This window comes from Heliangelus exortis, chromosome 1 (genome assembly GCF_036169615.1).
Source record: "Heliangelus exortis chromosome 1, bHelExo1.hap1, whole genome shotgun sequence".
In the NCBI taxonomy this organism is placed as follows: domain Eukaryota; kingdom Metazoa; phylum Chordata; class Aves; order Apodiformes; family Trochilidae; genus Heliangelus; species Heliangelus exortis.
In genome coordinates, this window is record NC_092422.1 from 26,090,748 (window position 1) to 26,111,945 (window position 21,198).

The following is a 21,198-nucleotide window of genomic DNA, read 5'->3' on the forward strand; positions in this document are numbered from 1 at the left end:
CATTGCTTTAGAAAAAAAGCATACCCAGACTTACTGATCCGATTAGAAATTCTGGCATCAAACCCTCACCCAGACAAAGTACACGCAACTGACGCTCGCCTAGGACCAGCTTAAGGTTTCTCAACAGCGTAGGCAAAATTGAATCTGGTGGCATTACCAGGCTGGTATTAAGAACAGGCAAAAAAATAGGGGTTTTCCACTCCCTGCTGTGTGACATCTTCCATGCATCTACCTCTGTGTACATTCCCACTGCAGCATGCCCAGCCTGTCTTCTCAGATCCAGACTTAATTAACTATAGCTGCCTGAGCCTCCTTCCTTCTGTGAAAGCAATTTATCCTTCACCATGCTCTGCTGCAATCTCTAACCACAGCCAGGCATCTTTCAGGCCACTGTGGCACAGAGAAGGCACAAAGCTGAGGGTTGCTTCGCCTTGAGGAAAGGAGGCAGCAGGATGGGGAGAAAGCACCAGGACTGGAAGGAAGTCAGGCTTTTTTTCTTTTACTGCAGTCTGGCAAAGCTGGATTGACAAGGAAACGGCCTCAAGTTGTGCCTGGAGAGGCTTAGGTTGGATATTAGGAAAGATTCCTTCACCAAAAGGGTTTTCAGGCACTGGAACAGGCTGCCCAGGGAAGTGGTGGAGTCACCTTCCCTGCAGGTGTTTAAAAGATGTTTAGCTGTGGTGCTTAGGGACATGGTTTAGTGGTGGACTTGGCAGTGTTAGGTTAACAGTTGGACTTGATAATCTGAAAGGTCTTTTCCAACCAAAACAATTCTATGATTTGTCATGACTGGTACTGCTGAAGAAGGGTTCTCTTTCACCAAAATGCAAGATCCTCCTCCCAGTGCAGCAGAGGGCTGTGTGAAAGAACAGTAAAATAAGCCATCTTAGCATCAGGTCATCTTTGGACCAGCCTCTGGTCCAAACAACACTGGCACCCCTCAGTATGTCAGCTGCATTCACAGCATTACAGGCCCTAACATCCCTGTGTGACACGTGGAAGGGCTGGCATCAGGGATACAGGAAGGTGTCCCCCCACCTCTGGGCTCTGTAGAGACCATCACTACAAGTTCCATTTCCCAGTAGCTACAAAAAGCAAATGCCACTAATTGCAGTGCAGATCCTTCTTCTGGGAGCAGCTTTTTCAGGGTGTCTATTTTGTAACAAAGGGAAGGTAGCAGGAAGGAAGCAAGAGAAGTTTTGCTTCCTCTAGCAAGGAAGCAAGAGAAGTTTTTAAAATTAAAATAAATACGGAGGGGACACAGCTGCACAAAGTAATGAAGTCTCCCATTACAAGAAAACCACCATATGAAGACACTACACTTAAAAAAAAAAGGATTCCTTTCATGTCCCAGAAAGAAGGAAGACCCAAAACCACACCTAAATACTTCCTACAGTGCAACTGCTGAAGACTTCTCTGCTGCCTTCTCTGATCTTCCATGGACATCAGTCTGGGGCAGAGGCTTCTCCACTGGATATTCAGGGGTGGGTTCACAGAGCATGCAGTGCCTCAAAGAAATGAGGTGATTGGAGACTCAGGGGAAATAAGGATCACACTTTGGTTTCTGACACATTATGGTTTGAGTTCTCTACACTGTAGGCTCAGTGTTCTCAATGTAGTCTTTTTAACAAAATAATCTTCTCCCTAGAAAGACCCTTCCGAATAAATATTTAGGATAACTACCACAAATAGGCTTTAGCAAAATCCTGCTCATGGAATTTTTTCAATCTCTATCTAGGACAAATCCAGAAGTGCTGTTAGAGATTATCGTTCTTAGAGGAAAATTTCAAATTTTCATTAATGAATGCTCCCAACTTTTTCCCCAGGGTAAAATATACATACATATTCAGCTACAGTGTCTCAACAAACATTCTTATTGTAAAGCAAATGGCTTAAGAGAGGCACACATACTTGAGCTTAACACAGATCTAATTTTATAAGTTGATGGAAAGGTGGGGCTTAAACTCTAGCCTTAAACTAGTTTTTCACAGTAATCAAATAACTGTACTAGAAAGATGCTTGGCATGTGCAGAGCAGAGGTAATCACCAATATATTCCTGCTTTGTGGTTATAAAGCTGCTTATTATCTAACACTGTGCATTTAAGGGAAGATGGAACCCCTATATTTTGCTTTACAAACTTGGATTTTAGTATCTAGAATTTAGTCCTGCAAACGGTTGCCCCTGCTTTTATCTCAACACTTTCTCCAAATACACATGCAGTGAATTCTTTCCAATTTCAGAAATAATTATTTGAATGTGTCTTTTGAAGTTTAGAAGGGAACTAGCATGCAGAAAATTGTCTTAATTACATATATATAGGAATTCCTCCCCCTGGTAAAGTTAAAAAGACCTTTATTCATTACAGTCTTTAATCTGCATTACTAGGAGAATATCTCCTCAGTCTTCTCCTACACTACTTTTCTTCTCCACCCTACCTGCACATTTGAGTTTTCCTAGAAAAGGCCTTGTGGTAACAAACATGCAATGTGGTGCGACAGCCAGACTAACTAACAACAGGAGAGAAAATACAAAGTATTTTGACAACAGAACAACCTTCCTGAAAAAAAAACCACCTTGTAACTCCCAAAGAACATCTACTTACACATTCTTTGTTGATACACACACAAGAGTGATTTCTTACTCTAAACATCTTGTTAAATCAGACAGCTCCTTCCTACTTACACATCCATGTGACCTCAAAGAAAGCACCTACTGACTACAGCTTGATCTTCAAGTTTGCTGCCTCTCTCTCACACCAGATCTCCAGTGCCATTGGCGTGGTAATCCTGTTTTGGGAGAAGCTCTCTGGTTCTGCAAGCACCGTAATCAAATTCCATTCAAAACCTGTGCCTTCCAGTTTTCCCTTCAATATGAGTTCAGGTCAAGTTTAAAGAAAACAAACAAGCAAACAAAAAACCAACCACATTCATTAAAGTAACTGACAGATGACCAACATGCTTCATATGATAAAGAAAGGGTTCATAATTTTCCCTTGGGCCCACATCTCCTTTCCACTGGCATATTTCCTATAATCCGTTCTCATACTGTGATTTTTTAGATTAGATATGGCAGTTTTGCAGACTAAAATCTAGTATTTCTTTTTCATATTGGAAGATGTGGGGAGACCCGTGGCACTGGCAGCTGACAAGCCTACAGAAAACCAGATAAGATTTTGGATCCTTGCACAATTTAAGAAGTACACTGAATGCATACTTTTGTTTCTTTTGCATGCCAATATGCAGAGAACACGCAGTTATGAATAAGCAGCTTAAAGACAGACTTCATACACAGAGCTTCCCTGTCTCCAAAAAAAAAAAAAAAAAAAAAAAAAAGATGGAAAACATTTAACTCTTCTATCATACAATACTTTCTAAATTCTAGCATTAACATTTACTTATTAAGAAAACTGCATGTTCACCATTATATTTTTTTCCTCGGGAAGCCTCAGCTGTCATACTCTCTTATACACACTGGAACTTAAACACAGTAAAAGTTTCTGGACTACCATGATAAAGCTTTCCATTCTACCTTTCCCAAGGAGCCTTAAGGTATCAGACTATCTCCTCAGTTTTATTCTGCATGCTTCTTCCATCCTAATTTTGACAACAACTTAAGTACGACACAGTCCCTAGAGATGATCTGAAAATGAACCACCGAGCAGAATGTGAAATGGAAACCCACCAAGTAGTCTTTTTGATGACTTGCTCAAATTACCCCACACAGCTACCCATCCCACACAGCTAAGTGGACAACCTCCATTGGTTAAGCAACCCAGTATTTTGATTCCTATCAAACATCCAACATTGCAAGACAAATGCTGCAACACTGGCATACTTTCTAAGCATCCTGAGAGGGAGGAGATCAAATAGTAAAATACGTGTTGAATAGAGGATTTGATTAACTACAGAATGCTGTAGCAGCAGGCTTCAAGAAAACATAAGTAGTCTCCTCAAGAACAGATGGGAAGAAGCAATTACAGGGCAGTTTAAGGGTGGATCATGCAAAGTCTAACTTCTTCAGGATAATAAATGGCAAAATGGTAGCTCCTACATATGCATAAGAAGTCTCATTGGATCTTGATTTTGTATTTGCACTCAAACATGTACTCAGTACCTGGGAAGGGAAAGATTATACAGTTTGTCAGATAAATTCAGTGAATGTCAGTGTAAGCTTGACTTTGAAGTTTGCCATCTTCCTCATTAAAAAAGAAACAAAAACAATTTGAATTCTTTTGCACATGAGCTCCAACACAAAGTCAAGGACCTTCATCCATGTCAACCAGCTCTTCTACCTGCAGTTTGTTTCTTGCCAGTAACTTTTGCTTGTGTTAAGTGTAAGGGCACATCTGAATCACACTCTATTTGTCACCCAGTGACAAAAGTCAAGTCAGCATGAGAATCTTTCTAGCATGCAGCTCAGGGAACACATTAGCCACATGAAATCAACCACCAAAACCCAATCTATTGGACCACCTGCCACCTCCTCCCCAAAACACACTCAGCCTCAAGTCAGTGATGTTGCAGGAAAGAGCAATGAAATATTGGCAGAGCCCCCATCCATGGAAGGGGGTGCAGCACCTGCCTCAGCAATCCAGCTTTCCTCAAAGCATGGTGGGAGGAGATTTTCTGAACACCAAGGCCCAGAGTCAAGCAATGGCTACACTCTTATTTTTGAGGATATTCTCAAAGTAGATGTGACTTTTTGACCTACCATTCTAATTTTCTGATTCTGAGCAGACTACAGGCATCCAGTCACAAGCTGCCCACAGTGATGTTTATCAAAGAGCAAAAGACTGCCTGCTATCCTTAAATAGCTATGTGGAAAGAGTCTTCTTAGTTCATCCTGTAATGAGGACCTCAATATCCCTTTCCCTGTAATCTTTTAACATCTAGCTACCCAAGGCCCTGAATTTTGCACATGCCCTCATTTATCAGGAAAGGCAACAGTATTCACAGGCTGTTACTGAAAAAGTAGAGTACAAGATGAATTGCCACGCATTCCCTAGTAAGAAAAGCCTTTTAGGAGCTGGCTTGGCCAGTCACACACTCAAACTCTGGTTATTTTTATTCTCAGGACATATATTCTGAAGTTATTTATACGAGCACCAAACGTGATGGGACAGATACTCTCACAAATGCAAAGAATGAAACCTGGGACTTGTCATCCAAAAAGGCACCAGAGCATTTCCTGGGCTCTACACAAGTGTGAAGATGTCACATGTCACAAATCAGAACAGTTACCTCCAAGGTGTGATGAAGCAGCCGCCCCGCTTGAACACTACGGGACCGTTTATAGGGATGGGATGGAAGGGAATCTCAGCTTCTCCAGCTGGAGCTGCAGAGGAATTTGAGGCAGGCAGAAAGTAATTATTCAGCTGGAGTTTGGCCAGGAGGCTGGAGTCAGCACTGCTGTTCTCACAGACTGTGTCAGGGGATAGTGAATTGACCACCAATGCTGTCCCCTGAGTCACCAGCACCGCTTCCCGCAGGACCTGGGTTCTCCTTGGAAATCTCCTGAGCTGAGCAAGCCCAGCCCCCATCGGTTTGGGAACAACGCGGGACAAGGAGGAAGGGCGAGAAGTATAACTATTAGTGTCACTTTCAAGAGCAGTAAAATTTATATGGATTAAAGGGATGAAATCTTTATATATAGTAAAAAGGATAATTATAATGAAGGCATCTGTCTAGCTGGCACCACCTACAGCAAGACCTGCAAGCAGTAATTGTACAATAACAACGTGGTGTTCAGTGTGAGGTTTAGGACATTCTGCCAGAAAACCTAAAGCATCCAGGTTGTAAAACACTGTAATAAGTAGGTAATCCCCAGCCTGGCGTCCAAGTTACTGCCCTAACCTGTTCCTTATGATTATAAAATGTCTCGGTGTCAGCAGGTTCACTGTGAGTCAGAGTTGAAATAATAAATGGCTTATTTTCCATCCTGATGGAGGAAATACATCACGGCTTATTGTGGCTCACTTTACTGAGGCTTTTTTTTTTTTTTTTTTTTTTTAACAGGAAAATGTAAAAATAACCAAGTCATTCTGCCTTACTGCGCTTATTTTTGATTAACAAAGCCCTTATTACAATCAAACTAGAAAAGAAAAAGAAGCATTTTTTCAGTACGGTCCTCACAAACAATACCTTAGGAAAAACACAGAAGAAAAAAATACTACACAAACAGCCAAAGAATATGAAGCTTGTCACAAATACCCTCTTTGCCAAAGTGATTCCACAACTTTTTTCCTGTAAATAACGGGTTGCCTGTGCTGAGGTGAAGGTCTAGGCTCCAACCTCACCTGCAGTTTTGCTCCCAAGAAACTGTCTTTAATCAGGATCCAGTGCTAACAACGTGCTCACAGCTACTCAGTTTTATGCCTTTGCACATTCAGGACCCCTGGTTGTTAACTCCAGACAAAAGGTGCTATCTTCTGCTTTGTGTATTGCCAGCAAGCAATTAGTGCCCTACTTCTGGTGGGTCTGCACACACACTACACACAAACCACACAAACTCTCCCACTAGAAAGGTACCAAGATACAGAGGAACACCAGCACCCCAAAAATACTCACTGTTTACCTAACACAAAAATACAGAACAGCAGGAGTATTGTAGGCAAAGTGCAATCAGTATTTACACCATTTGCAAAGTAAAAGGAAAAAAAAAAAAAAAAAAACCACAAAAAAAAAGCATCATTACAGACTTAGACAAAAAATACAAGCATATTAAGATGGCTATTTAAACCTCTAATTTGGAGCATGTATTTTTTAAACACACACACACAAACACAGTGCCCTATATACACTAGAACACTTAAAGCAAGAGAATAATATTGAAACAATAACAGAATAGAACAATGTAGAAAAAATTGTAAGGAAATAAAAGTCTTAAGATTTTCTTCTTAAAAAAGAAGGACAAATATCTAAAATATTAGAAAACATCAATAGACCAGTGTTTGCACAAACTGTAAAAGGAAAAATCTAGGTTGAATATCACAAAGAGAGCCCTGATTGTTTAAAGGGGAAATATATGTGTCTTAAAGAACTGCAAGCTCCATGACTCTTCATATTTGAAATACACGGTAATTAATATTAGATGCACAAAGAACACAAAATTATTTGAATTAAAATAGCATGCACTGAGAATATAAAATTTCTGCAATATTTCAATGTAGGAAATAACACCCTTAGTTTTCTGCATTATCTGTAGAATAATTGTAAACTAATGCTTTAAACTGGAGTTTGAAAAACAAATGCTAACAGAAGTAGTGGCAATGATAATCAGTAACTATTAAAGTTATCCATGATCAAAAGTGTAAACTGTACCCAAAATGCAGATGAAACTGCAAAGTTGCTTTTAAAGTGGTGTCTCTTGACTGGAAGGTTTTTAAATGTAAAGTTTAAACGTACAAATGAACAATTTCTATTTTTTGCATACACTTTCTGCAGCTTCCTATGAGGTAACTCAAATGTATCACTAAAACCTCAAGATCCTTTGGGTAACAGTGGTCAGGACTCAAGAGCTACAATTCCAGCAGGCCAGACTTTTTCTTCCCATGCATGTTTGACACTGCCAGAGTTTGCCTGTGATACACACTGCAGTGTTGCTTCCCACCCCATGCTGCTTTCTAGCTGAAAACCCCAAATAATTTGAGTTCTGTTCTGGTGCTGTCCATCAGCCCTATGCCTTGGCAGCAGCTAAAGCAGCTACTTAAAAGGACTAATGGTCTTGCAATGGGGTCATGGGACTTTGACTCACAGTCCCAGATTCAGCTCCAGGTTCCAGCATCCTCTCTTTGCCTGGTGCTCCTCCTCAGCTGCCCTATCACTGCCAATAAGGGCACCAAAACCCCTCTCCTCTTGGGCCTCCATAAGCTTTTGACCATTTTGAGGAGGTTTCCAACATATTCAAGGCTGCTTTTGCTTGCAATTGCTTCTCTCAGCTGTCCTTAATAGAGGTAGATTTCAAAATAAGGGAAAAACACTGGCATGGGAAAGGTTGATACACTAAAGCTGTGCAACCACAACAAGCCATGCCATGGTTTTCTGAAGATCTATCCCACCTTGCCCCACATCATGTCCCACAGATTCCCATTGGACATAACCTCCACCCCACAATATACACCCCCTTTCAAACTTAACTGCTTTCGTTCCTTTATCTTTTTTGTAGTGCCCAAAAAACTGTAAGCCAGTACATGGCTCCCAAACTCCACAGCATCCTTTGGTCCCTCCTAAATAACCTCCCTTGGAGGGTCTACAAGGTCCACAGTAGAAACTGGACTGGTCAGCAAGTTGCTACCCACTCAGAGCAAAACAGGAGATCCAAGAAAGGCTACTTAACTTTGGACTTGAACCTTCTTTTTTTATTGTTGTTTTATGACAGTTACCCATAAAAATTAATATTACAGTGACGAGCACAGAAGCTGGATTCATTACAGCCTTGTGACTCATTACAGGGTTTTTCTAACCTGAGTAAAGTTTCCGTAATTTGGGGGCTACATTTCACTTCAAAAAGCATTACAAATCAAAACAACTTACATTACAACACTACAGGGAAGCATAAGCACCCAGCATTTGGAAAGACAAGAAACTAGGATTTGTAAGTATCCCAAGGATACATTTATATTTTTTTTTAATCCCTTTCACACTTCAGATTTCAACAGTTAAAAATGGTTCATTTTAATTTGTGCTCCTGGATTTTTTTTATTTAGTTCCATTTTGGATTGTTTTGTGAACAGATCTGTTCATTGACATTACACAGCACTGCTTCTGAAAGCAAAAGACAGCTCTTTTCTATCCTACACCAGTAAGAGAAAAATAAAATCTCTTCCTTCTGATCCAAAGATCATGTAAAAGAATACATATGTCTAAAAACAAGACTTGCAGACAGATGTCATGCTTTGTACTGGATAACAGAGCTGGAAAAGCAGGCAAGCTTTGAATTACACAGGCTCTTCCTTTGGCTCTTTTTAGTATTTTCACTTTCTAAGCCATTTTAAGTTTTTAAGCCATTTTCTTGAATGCAATTCATAGCAAGTTACCTTCCTCATTAATCACAGCTTATTTATAATATGCCTTTAATTCTGTATCTTCTTCTTTTATTCTCATCTGCATTTACAGTGCTATCGAACAGTTCATGCTTCCAGGTAAAGATTGTTTTTTTGAACTAATAGGAAATCCTGTAAAGTCTTACTGTTGCAGTTTCTCTCCATAACAAACCCTTCCGTTACGTGGCAGATTACACATATTGAAGATATTCCTTCTCTTTGTGACACACATCATCATCTCTTTAGAAAGTAAAACTTTCCTTACTAAGCTCCAGCAAGAGAAATCGTGATTTTACAGAGGAAAAAAAAAAAAAAAAAATCAACAAAAGAAAAGGAAAAAACCCAAGAAAAACACGACAATTCATATCACTCACAATTTAAGTCACATTTCAAAGCCTTCTCATTTCCTCCCTTGCCTTTTCTTACATGCACCACAATCAAAACACATTTGTTTGCTTTGATTTTCAAAACTCTACTGCTCCCAAATATGACGAAATTTCTCTGCAGCCCACTGAGGTTACAGGCACGTTATAGCCTTTGTCCTCATATCAAAACTATTCAGCTTTTGCAGGCTTTCTAAGAAGCACAAACCAACTTGCAGCTGAGATTTTTCTTACATCTGTCCCTGGGAGCTGACAAGCCCAAAACTGACAGACATCACGGACACCTCTGGCTCAAAGGGCAAATTTCATCACTGGTGTAGGGATGCACAACGTACTCTGCTCTGTACCCCTGATCTTGCCTTCAAAATGGAAAAGAGGGGGAACCCTCTGGGTCTGCACATGCATGGGAGTTACTGTATCTACCTGCAAAAACCCACACCTATGCTGTGTGTGAATTGTGTGGCTGTGCTCAGTCTTTAAGAGACCAGAGTAAAGATTTGCTAGTGCCAGTAAGCAGGGAGTCAGGCACTGGTTAAACCCCATGTCAATTCCCACCTCCTTGGAGGACCAGACTGTTGCTGATACATGAGACAAAAATGACTTTTCTACAGACTAGGAGATTCTTAATTTTTTGATCCTTGTTAGAGAATCTTCTCCCCAGCCCTTTAACAGCCATTCTAGTACAGAAAAGAAGATGCCCAGAGCTTCGTTTCCAAACCAGTTTGCCATAATGCAGCCCATACAGAAAGAAACCCTGAGGTTCCTAAACTCTCAACAGCTGCAGGGAAAACTGAGCCAATCCCTCAAGAAGCCAAAATACCAACTCTTCACATGAGCTGGAAACCATGCGTTCTGAGATACCACCTTAGTCCCATACATGCAAGACTAAAGGTTTGATGTGATCAGATTATTTTTGTCAACAATTGAAACAGCCTCTTGGCCTTTTCCTTACACTGATTGTGTCTCATAACTTGAGCCTAAAAGTACCTCCGGGGATGTTCACAAGAGCTACCTCATTTCTAGGCAAGTTATTCACCATGTCTGGTCACGCTCCTCCTCAAGAACAGCCTCTCTCCTTCACCAAATACTGATCCCCAAAACAGACCAGCCTGCTAAGCTAAGAGCAGCTTAAGCTAAGCATAACTCTTCTCATATCCACCTGTCTTCCTTCCCTTCTCCTCCTGCGACCCAAGGGCTTTCTTTTTTTTTTTTTTTCTTGCAACAGCAAGAGGTACTTTAAAAGACAAAAGTCAACACATAAAAAGGAACCACTAGGCTTAACTAAAGGCATCTATTAGGCTTTTTAACTTCAGGCAACCTTACACAGAGTTCAGCAGAGGACTGACCTCTCCACACCAGCAAACTGGTCAGGGACAAAGAAGAAACCTCTCTTTCCTATTCTGAAAGCTTCAAGGCTGCAGAGGAACCTGAGAACCTCATCAGACTCACACACAGACAGTTCCTCTCAGCAGTTACACACTTGATCTTTGGGATTCCAGTAAAAGAAGAAAAGCCAAATCTTACACAGGAAGTAAAAATCTACTTTTCTTTCTGGTGCTGCCTATGTGAACATTAACACAAAATTCATATAGCAAAGACAAAAGATGTTAATGGGGACAGGGAATATTCAGATTTGCACCGACACGTTTCACTATGCTATTTCTATTCCTATTTTTATTCCTTTTTTTTTTGTTTGTTTCCCTTTTTTCTATTCACTATGCTTTTTCTATTCCTTGTGTAATAAAATTCAGTGTAATAGGTACTTTAGCAAATCAGCAGCAGAAGCAAAAAACCCAGTCAAAAGCTTCTGACAATAAAAGAATATTCCACTCTTTCTTTCCCTTATATTTGGAAGGAAGTTTCACATTTCAGTGTAATTCAGACTATCTTCAAGACATTTCTAGAAAAAAGGTACATTTCCTACAGCAAAACTCATTTAACAGTCACTTAACAGCAACAAAATTCAAGCCCTGGTTGGTAATTTCAATTTCTCCTCTGTGTGATTCATTTTTCCCTGGGATAGGACTGAGCAAGGGATTCTCCCAGCAAAAGACAGGATAATCAAAGTATTTCAAGTCAGCCAGGTATTCATGTTATGCCACCCAGCCCTGATGGCAAAATCTCTTGTAATAGCAGATCTCCCAGAGTTAATAATAAAAAAAAAATATTCACAGACTAAACACTGGGTTAATCAGAGCTAAGAGGCAAAGCTCCTACAGCCAGGAAGACATAAATGTTATCATTCTCTCTTTCTTGCTCCTAATCTTTCACGCACTGAGCATTTCCAAGTAGCTTAGACGATGCATATATATGTATAATTATATACACTTTTTTTTTTTTCAGATGCACACTTGACAGAGCACAAAATGACCCCATCTGAGAGGCAACATTTCTACATTGCATCCCAGTGACAGGCATGGAGAAGACAGATTTTTGCAAGATGCTGAAAGATCCTGGCATAGTGGCTGGCAAACCTGAAAAGGCTTGAGGCTCTTCACCCCTCTTTCTTAACAGGCAGGGCCATCCACATGCATCAAACATACTAGGTCCAGAAGAGAAAAATTCTGCTTTCCCATTTCCTTGCCCTCCAGTGAGGAAGGGACACAAGGCTCAAGTCAATCACCCCAAAAGACAGCAAAATTCCCCCATGATGTCCAAATCCCCAGCCTCACAAGATACCATCAGGCAAGGCCACCACAGGGATGTCATCCCGAGAGCTGGCTGGCAAAAATGAAACACTGCCGTGGGCCACAGCTGCACATTCAGCTGGTGCATTACTAAACCCTGTTGTTCAGTAGAACAACTGGAGCAGTTTGGGAATTTCTGCCTTGGAAGAAAACTTCACAGCACTGCCCTGGGCCACAGACAGGATAAGGTAAAAGGCTCACAGTCCTTGGCAAGCGTAACATTTTAAAACATCATTTGCTGTTACTTTTACACACTGTGCCTAGCTAAAGGCACCTAACCTGGTAAGTGACTTTTGGTGTATATATTTCTTACTGTTGTCTGTATATAAACTGGATTATAACTTGAAAATTAAGACATTTGGTGTACTTTCACTTCAGGCTTGTTTCCAAAGGAAAGGCTGCAGCGTTAGGTTGACTGTTGGGTATCTGTGCTGCATGGTGTGGCAGCAGTGAAAAAACACAGCAAATACCATCTCTTGCCCCAGGAGTAGATGGGGAAACATGGGGAAAAGATCAAGCAATGATGCTGATAACTATGGTGAGTTATTTTCTTCCTCCCCTCCCACTGACCTCTTCAAGCTCCAACTGCTTCCATCTCTCTCTCCCTTGGGAGACCCCTCTCAGCCCTCCACCTCCCCTGGTGCCCTCTCTACACCTATCAGTGATGGTTTTGCTCTGTGTTTGAAGATAAAAATGTTTCTTCTCACCTGTATACAGTTTTCAAGTCAATGGCCTTTATTTCACATGCAAAGAAACCTCCTGCTCTCCTGAAAGCTTTTGCCCCACAGTACCCTTGGCACTACAAAAAGGCACTGCCTCCTTTAAGAGCATCATGACGCTATTTCCTACGTTTTCAAATCCAATGCAGAGGACAGTCACATGCCCCTATGTTTATACATCCCATAATACAAGGCCCCTATTTATCAATAAATGCCTTGAGGTGCAGAGCAAAGCTAAAGCTAATAAATATCTGCTAGGATTATCTGCTGGTGTTTCACATCAGCAACAGCAGCAGCGGCCAGGGAAAAGTAGAAGGAAATGAGAACACAGCAAGAAAAGTCCAGAGAGCAGAGAGCAAAAGGAAGGGGCTGCTACAAGTATTTGAAGAGTTGGGAAATGAAGAGGGGAGCGACTGCAACAGAAGTGGAGGATGCACTTTTCCTTTTTTTTTTAAACTCTAATCCAAGGTATAAATAATGACTTAAAAAAATACGCAGACAAACGCTACGTTCCGCTCAGTAAGTAACTAACCATTGGAACCCATGGCTGCAGGATAACTGCTGGAAAATAACTTGCAGTGATTAAAAAGGGATTAAATGGGTTTTATAAACAACACTATCTGTTGTTAAACATGCTAAAATAAAATTACAAGAGTTAATAACCCATTTGCTTCAGGGCATAAACTAATCCTCATCCAAGGGTAGCAGAGATCTGCCTGCATGTCAGCTCGATATCTGGTGCAGTAACTCCTCTCCATAGGCAAGTAATCTTTGCTTTTAATCCCTGGCATTTAAAAATTGTCTTTCTTGCCTGAAAGAGAGAGCATGCTATTGTTCAGGCTTTCAACTGACCTCACAATTAATTCTGCAGTTTACCAGATATACTGTTCCCTTGGGAGAGGAGGTAAAATGCATGAAAAGGGAAGAAATATTTAATTGCTCCACACTCCAATATTCTGCTCTCAGTTTCTTCAAATGCCATTTGTCAGGGCACTAAAGCCAAGCACACGAGATAAAATTCTTGTAAAAAGCTTAAAGACATGAACAAAGCACAAAATCTATTAGTACTTTGCAGTGCAACAGTTCACCAGCCAAATCAGTTTATGAGAAAATTAAATCTTTATGACAGACAGCAAGGGAAAATTTTTAATATATTAAAGCAGAAGAATTTACTCTGCCTGGTAATAATTAAAGTGTTATCTAGTATCATAACAAGGCTGAAGTATAAACTCCTTTAAATTATGATTCCAGACTTCTCAAACCCAAATCCAAACCCATGAACCTTACTAACAGATTGGCTACTCTCCCAAATAATTGCTTCTGGACAAAACACAAAATATGACACGACACAGCCAATGCTCCACTGTGGTTATGAATTTTTGGTTTCAAATGCCAGCTTGCTCTTTCCCACAGCTAAGACAGCTGCATGCTGGGGACAAGCCTCCCCTGGCTCTGGAGAGCTGCTGGAAGAAAAAAAATCTTGAACATCAGCCCGAGAGAATTCATTCCACAAGTGACTTTTCCCTCTACACTGCCAGGCTATCCACTCCAGTTTCATTTATCTACAACTTTTTTTTTTTTTTAATTATTATTATAATTTATTTTTAGGGGGGCACAAATTACAGCTGGCTCAATCTGAAAATCCTGAGGGTCAACATGTGAGCTGTGTCTTCAGAAAAGGACTTTGCAATGCTCTGCTTCAACTCACTAGCTGGCCAGATCAAGGGTGCCCTGTGCCTCATCAGTCTCTGCAAATTTTGGCACTGACCACCCAACATAGCAATATCAGTGCTGGAGCTGCATGTAAAACTGATAACCAAAGCAAGAAATATAAAATGCCTGCTAGGAAAAAAAAAAAAAAAAAAAGGCTCTGAAACTTAAATTAGTTTTACAGTGAATGCAAACATACTGTGTCAGACCACTGGATGTATATATATTCTCTCTCCTCCCCTACTGCTGAAACAGCAAAGCATGCATGGCAGATGGCATGATTCATCTGAAAATTACTCTAGCAGCACTCTATTAGCCTCTAAGGAGTAAACTCGGATAAAAATATTCTGAATGTTAACTTAAATTAGGCAGTTGTCATGAGGAGTCATTAGGTCAGTCTACTTGCTTAGTTTGTAGAATTTTTCTTTCAATCAGCAATATGCATTACATATGAAGAGATCATAATTTATTTGTTTTGCCCACCAGGAATGAATACAAGAGTAAGAAGGGAAGCAGCTGAGAGACAAAAAGGTTTCTTTTCCCATATATATGTAAAAAAGCAGCAGCCACAGTCAGGTCAAGAGCCTCAGCACATTACATTAACGATGGCACCCAATATTTCTGGAGAGATGGGACAGATTCAGTTTCTAGAGATTGCACATCTTATCTGGGAGAACAACCTCCCACAGAGCCAGTGGCTGACTGTAAACCTGCTTAGTTGAAGACATGGAAGGGACCTCAGGAAGTCTATCTCCTGCTCCAAGGCTTCAGCAGTTAGGTCTAAGACATCTGCAAGAAGCAGGCTGGTAATAACCTCCACTGAGGAAGCCTCCTCCAGCCCCAGTCCCACAGCTCACTCACAGGCCCACAGAGGACACAGGCAGCCAGCAGAAAACCCCAAGGGGGGGAGGGAATGCAATGAGGGGCATCACACCCTGGCTTGGCTGTGGTCCCACTCCAGGCTCCCAGGGCAGCAGCACCAGCCCTCGTGACACAGCAAAATACAGTACAGGCTGGTGTCATTGCCAAGGCAGCCTTAGCAATCAGTCTACCCCAAAAATGAAGTTATAGCACCCTGCCATCAGTCCCCCTCCTTCACACAAAAGGCAAGAGTCAGCAGTGCCACGCGTCTTCTTCCAGGGAAATTAAAACCCATAGGAAGTAAGGAACTGGGCTGCCAGCTGCAAAGAATGCTGAGCACTCACTCACAGACCTGTTGGACAAGCACACAAAGCCTCCAACTGAAACTCCATCGCTCACTTGAAAAAAATTTAAAAACCCAACACACACTTAAAAGATGGTTTAGATTATGCTGAAAGTACAAAAACTCACTCCAGTGCAGGACACTTCCCCAGGAGTAACTACTGCAACATTAATTGCCTTGACTATGGGCCCCAAGCTAAAAAAGTCCCTCCCAAATACAGTCCACAAGAACCAATTTATTTTTCTGCTCCATCAACAATAATCCTCAGTCAACAGATGCTGAATATTTGGTGTGCTTTAATACCCAGGTTAACCAGCCAGGGGTTGAAGGCACTAATACAGTTGCCCTCATCTTTGGGGAGAAGATGGTGAAACTATGCTTAATATCATCTCTTTAAAAAGGTGTTTTCTACACATGTGTACGCTACCACGTCAGCCTCGTTGCATAACTGGGTTGTGCAATTGTTGCAAATTCATTTACATCTTCAGGTTTTTTCCAGAGCTCCAGAAGGAGGAAGGAGGGATCACTGTCAAAGGATGGGGTGGACCTTGTAGAACCAATCTCAGCCATAGGAAGATGGGTTTTAGCAGCTGGAGGTTGCCAGGACACCCTCACTAATGCCACTACTGCTCCCCCAGAGCAGAAGTTTACAGCAAAGTCTTAGTTAGAAACCTCAAAGCAAAGAATGACTTCATAGCATCAGGGAATGACTAGTGTTGGCTTGGACTGCAAGCACAGAAGATTATGATTTCTTCTTTTAATACTTATTACTATGTCATTGCCACAGAACTGTAAAGAAGAAATAGGCAAGAGTGCAGTATCAGGTTCTCATAGACTGAACAAACTGGATTATTCAAGAGCAACTCAAGTTTTCTAACATGGAAAAGTCTGCAGTGTGATAACATCTCTTTCTTTTCCCAAAATCAGATGCAATAGCTTGCATTTTAAAATACTGATTTATTGTTTTTATTTTACAAAAGACATTTACTGGATTTACTATATTTGTGGATTAGGGCTCAACACACCAGCAGCACCTGGGACCAGGCCCCATACCAGCATTGATATTCCACCCACTAGAATACACACTCAAACAATGTCAGGAAAGATGCCCAGCTCTTGCAGCAAAGGCAAACCCTCCGTGATTAAAGATCTGACACCACAGTTTTACTCAGAAGTTGTGTGTATTCATCAAGGAAAAGAGGGAAATAAGGACAAAAAAAATTAATTCCCCCAGCTTGAGCTGAAAGAAAGAGAAAGCTCTTGGTGCAGCCCTCTCCATCCCTCCCCAGGGTTTCCTAGCATCATGCCACCTGCACTGAAAATGCAGAAGTGCCTCCCAGCTGTGTTTTGATGCCATCCCAGGGAAGGCAGGGTCAAGATACCTTAACAACTATGACAAAATGAAGGTGATCTGAATTAAATAAACATGTGAACATACAGTCACACTCTAGGTTTGCGCACCTTAAACAAACAAACACCAAAAAAAAAAAAAAAAAAAAAAAAACACCTTTTTTGGCATTGCTTCCTTTGCTATAGATTCCCAGATATTAATCAAGATCTAAATATATCTAGCTAGATAAAAATATGTAGTGCTGCTTTATTTACGTTTGAATTATATAACACAATTTGATCAGCTCATACATGAGGCTGCATCCTCACCCTTAATTTCAAATAACTTCTGGTTCAAGCTGCAGATCCAGCAGCTGAGCAGAGAGCTCAGCTCAATGAGGCAGGGCATAAGTAGGACAAGCAGAGAAGTGGTGACAGGCAAACAGCAACTGCAAACACCAGAACCACATCTGGCTTTGGCAACTTAACCCTCCTTAACACCACCACAAAGCTCATTAAAAATAAAAATTAAATAAACTAGAAGTAATATTAAAGAATCTAATCAATAAACACTCATCCTGGAACAACACCTCCATCAGGAATCCCTCACTTTAGGATGAGTATTGCTTTTGTTGTGGTTGGGGTTTCTTTTTTGTGATTCCCTTCCCTGACCTCCCCCTCACACTTGAGCAGCCAACAGAGGAGCACCTGCAAACCAGTCCAGCAGACAGACAGACAGACAGACAGGCAGGCAGCAGCCTTTCAGCAGGACCCCGCCAGTCTGCTCACCTCCAGCATGGTGTAGCTGCCAGGTGACAGCTCCAACACCCAGAGAAATCTGCACAGCACTACCCTGAGAGGCTCTGGGCTTTCCCAAAAAAGCCTTCTGCTCCCCTCTCCACACCTCTTCACGTTTTTTAAGACATTGTCCCGCAGTGCCCTGATGATGGAGCCTGGCAGGGCAGTGCTGCAGGGGAAGGGGCCAAGGGGCAAGGGAAAGGAGAGGGGGCCTAACCAAGCAATTACAAATGACACCTGCTAATTAGGCATCTCCAGAGGGGAACCAACAGCAGGAATAATCTCTGCTCCCTCAGCACACCACCGGGATGCCCTCAGAGCCAGGTTTTCTGGGAGAAGGGGTGGTGGGGGTTGCAAACAATTACATCTGATTTGAAGGTTCGCATTTGAAGGGAGTATTTTTGGAAAGAGAAATCAACACATTAACAGCAAGAAGGAGCACAGAGCACCTAATCCTTTCACATGCTGACAGGGGAGAACTGCGGAGGCCTGCTATGAGGCATCTCTGAGTAACAGCATCCTCATTTTTTGAATATCTAATTAGGAGTTTCTATATATTGCAAAGAATTGCTATAAGATATAATTTAATTGGCAAACATGAAAGATTTCTCAGTCTGTAAGTATGCTTTTGGCAATCAAAATCTAAATCTGGATATATATCTGAGATATGCACAGCATAGGTACTTTTTTTATTATTATTCAAACAATTAGATTCAAATTAGCAGATTAACTTGAATCAGTTTTAAGCAAATGCGGGCTACAAGCAAATCAGCCTCCACCACCAACATAACAGCATATTTTTTGACTCTTAGTATATCCTTGCTCCTGTTGGTGGCTTCAAATATATTTCACAGACATTAAAGAGCAGCAGACAAAGTGAAACAAGTTCTGTCTAAAACTAAGAAGGCTACAGAAGCCAGAACTTAGCACTGAATCGGACTTGAAACTCACACATGCCAAAAAAACATTTGCAATTGCACTAATTCCCACTGTGGGAACTGAAAGGCAGATTCATACAACACAATGGGCAACGAATCTATTCCTTTAATTTCAGTCGCCAAATTTTAATTAATTTCCATCCCAGCAAACATTAAGTGTTTCTGCTGATCTTGCAGGATGTAAGCTCATTTGCACAATAAATGTGGTCTAACAAGTCACCACATTTATAGCAAGTTGCTTCAGCCTTATCTAACTGCGTAGTTTGAAAAGTCAGTGCTGGGTAAGTGAAACTCCACCCATGTTACAGTTTCTGGAGTTAAGTGTAAGAAAACTGAAGAAGTTGCTGCCTTCTCATTGCGAGCAAGACTGCCAGCAGTTCTTGGACAAGTAGAGACCATACACTGAGCTATGTGTACAGCCCTTATTATTGAGGCAGGGGAAAAAAGAGTGCACGGTGATTTTCTGCCACAAAATGAATGTCCATATTCCAGTGATCCAGAGTACCCTTTCCCCCACAACCCCCTCCAAAAAAAGAAGGAAAAAAGAGAAAAAAAGGAGAGAAAAAAGGAGAGAAAAAAGGAGAGGAAAAAGGAGAGGAAAAAGGAGAGGAAAAAGGAGAGGAAAAAGGAGAGGAAAAAGGAGAGGAAAAAGGAGAGGAAAAAGGAGAGGAAAAAGGAGAGGAAAAAGGAGAGGAAAAAGGAGAGGAAAAAGGAGAGGAAAAAGGAGAGGAAAAAGGAGAGGAAAAAGGAGAGGAAAAAGGAGAGGAAAAAGGAGAGGAAAAAGGAGAGGAAAAAGGAGAGGAAAAAGGAGAGGAAAAAGGAGAGGAAAAAAGGAGAGGAAAAAAGAGAGGAAAGGAGAGAAAAGGAGAGAAAAGGAGAGAAAAGAGAGAAAAGAGAGAAAAGAGAAAAGAGAGAAAAGAGAGAAAAGAGAGAAAAGAGAGAAAAGAGAGAAAAGAGAGAAAAGGGAGAAAAGGGAGAAAAGAGAAAAAAATGAAAAAAGAGAAAAAAGAGAGAAAAGAGAGAAAAGAGAGAAAAGAGAGAAAAGAGAGAAAAGAGAGAGAAAAGAGAGAAAAGAGAGAAAAGAGAGAAAAGAGAGAAAAGAGAGAAAAGAGAGAAAAGAGAGAAAAGAGAGAAAAGAGAAAAAGAAGAGAAAAAAGAGAGAAAAAAAGAAAAGGGAGAAAAGGGAAAAAAAGGGAAAAAAAGGGAAAAAAAGGGAAAAAAAGGGGAAAAAAAGGGGAAAAAAGGGGAAAAAAAGGGGAAAAAAAGGGGAAAAAAAGGGGAAAAAAGGGGAAAAAAGGGGAAAAAAGGGGAAAAAAGGGGAAAAAAGGGAAAAAGGGAAAAAGGGAAAAAGGGAAAAAGGGAAAAAGGGAAAAAGGGAAAGACAGGGAAAGACAGGGAAAGACAGGGAAAGACAGGGAAAGACAGGGAAAGACAGGGAAAGACAGGGAAAGACAGGGAAAGACAGGGAAATAAAAGGAAAAAAGAAAAAAGGAAAGGAAAAAAGGAAAGAAAAAAAGGAAAGAAAAAAAGGAAAGAAAAAAAGGAAAGAAAAAAAGGAAAGAAAAAAAGGAAAGAAAAAAAGGAAAGAAAAAGAAAGAGAAAAAAGGAAAAAAGAAAAAGGAAAGAAAAAAGAGAAGAAAGGAATAAGAAAAGGAAAACAGAAAGAGAAAAAAAAAAAAAAAGAAAAAAAGAAAAAAAAAAAAGAAAGCCCCTCTGCGGCTCACTTGCAGTGACTGCCAAAAGGAAAAAAAAATTAGGGCTAAACAAATAAAACCCAAATTCATTATATACATTTAAAAAGGTGAGCATACAACCAAATCAGCCACAAGTTCTGCCAGTGCCAGGAGGCAGGTATCAGAGACCATCAGCAAGGGGAGGGATTCCCCAGAGCTGGGGATCCACCAGGGAAGGAGCAGGCAGGGACACAGCCTGGCTGCACACAGCCAGCTCCATCCAGCACGGAGATTTAAGGCCAGGCCCAGGTGAAGGGCAAGGGTGCAGGTGTCCCCCCCAGCCACTGAACTTCTGCTCACTCCCTGCCCTCCTCTTCTGCCCAGAGCAGAGCAGGGAGCAGTGCCCGGGCCATGCAGAGCTCTGCATCAGCCTCACCAGCAAGAGGATGCCCTCTGTATCCCCTCTCTCCTTGAGCCTTCAGCTTTCCCCACAACTACAGCTTCCACAGAAAGACCAAAGGCTGCTTATCTGTAGAACCCCTTCATGTATGCACACAACTCATTTCATTATAATAAATAAAAAAAAAAATTATTAACTTCCTGATTTCTGCGCATGATGAAACTTTCATTGTGGTACTAACTTAAAGGTGAGGTGTCTCTAGTATTTTAAAAGGAGACATGCAAGAAGCAGAGAGCATCCTTTCACATCTGGCAC

The 21,198-nt window shown here is 41.1% G+C and overlaps 1 protein-coding gene across 1 annotated transcript in view; it reads right to left on the reverse strand.

Annotated features, from left to right (window-relative positions):
- Positions 1 to 21,198, reverse strand: part of FOXO1 (forkhead box O1) — a 66,530-nt gene that overhangs the window by 37,119 nt on the left and 8,213 nt on the right. The gene's annotated exons all lie outside the window — the stretch shown is intronic.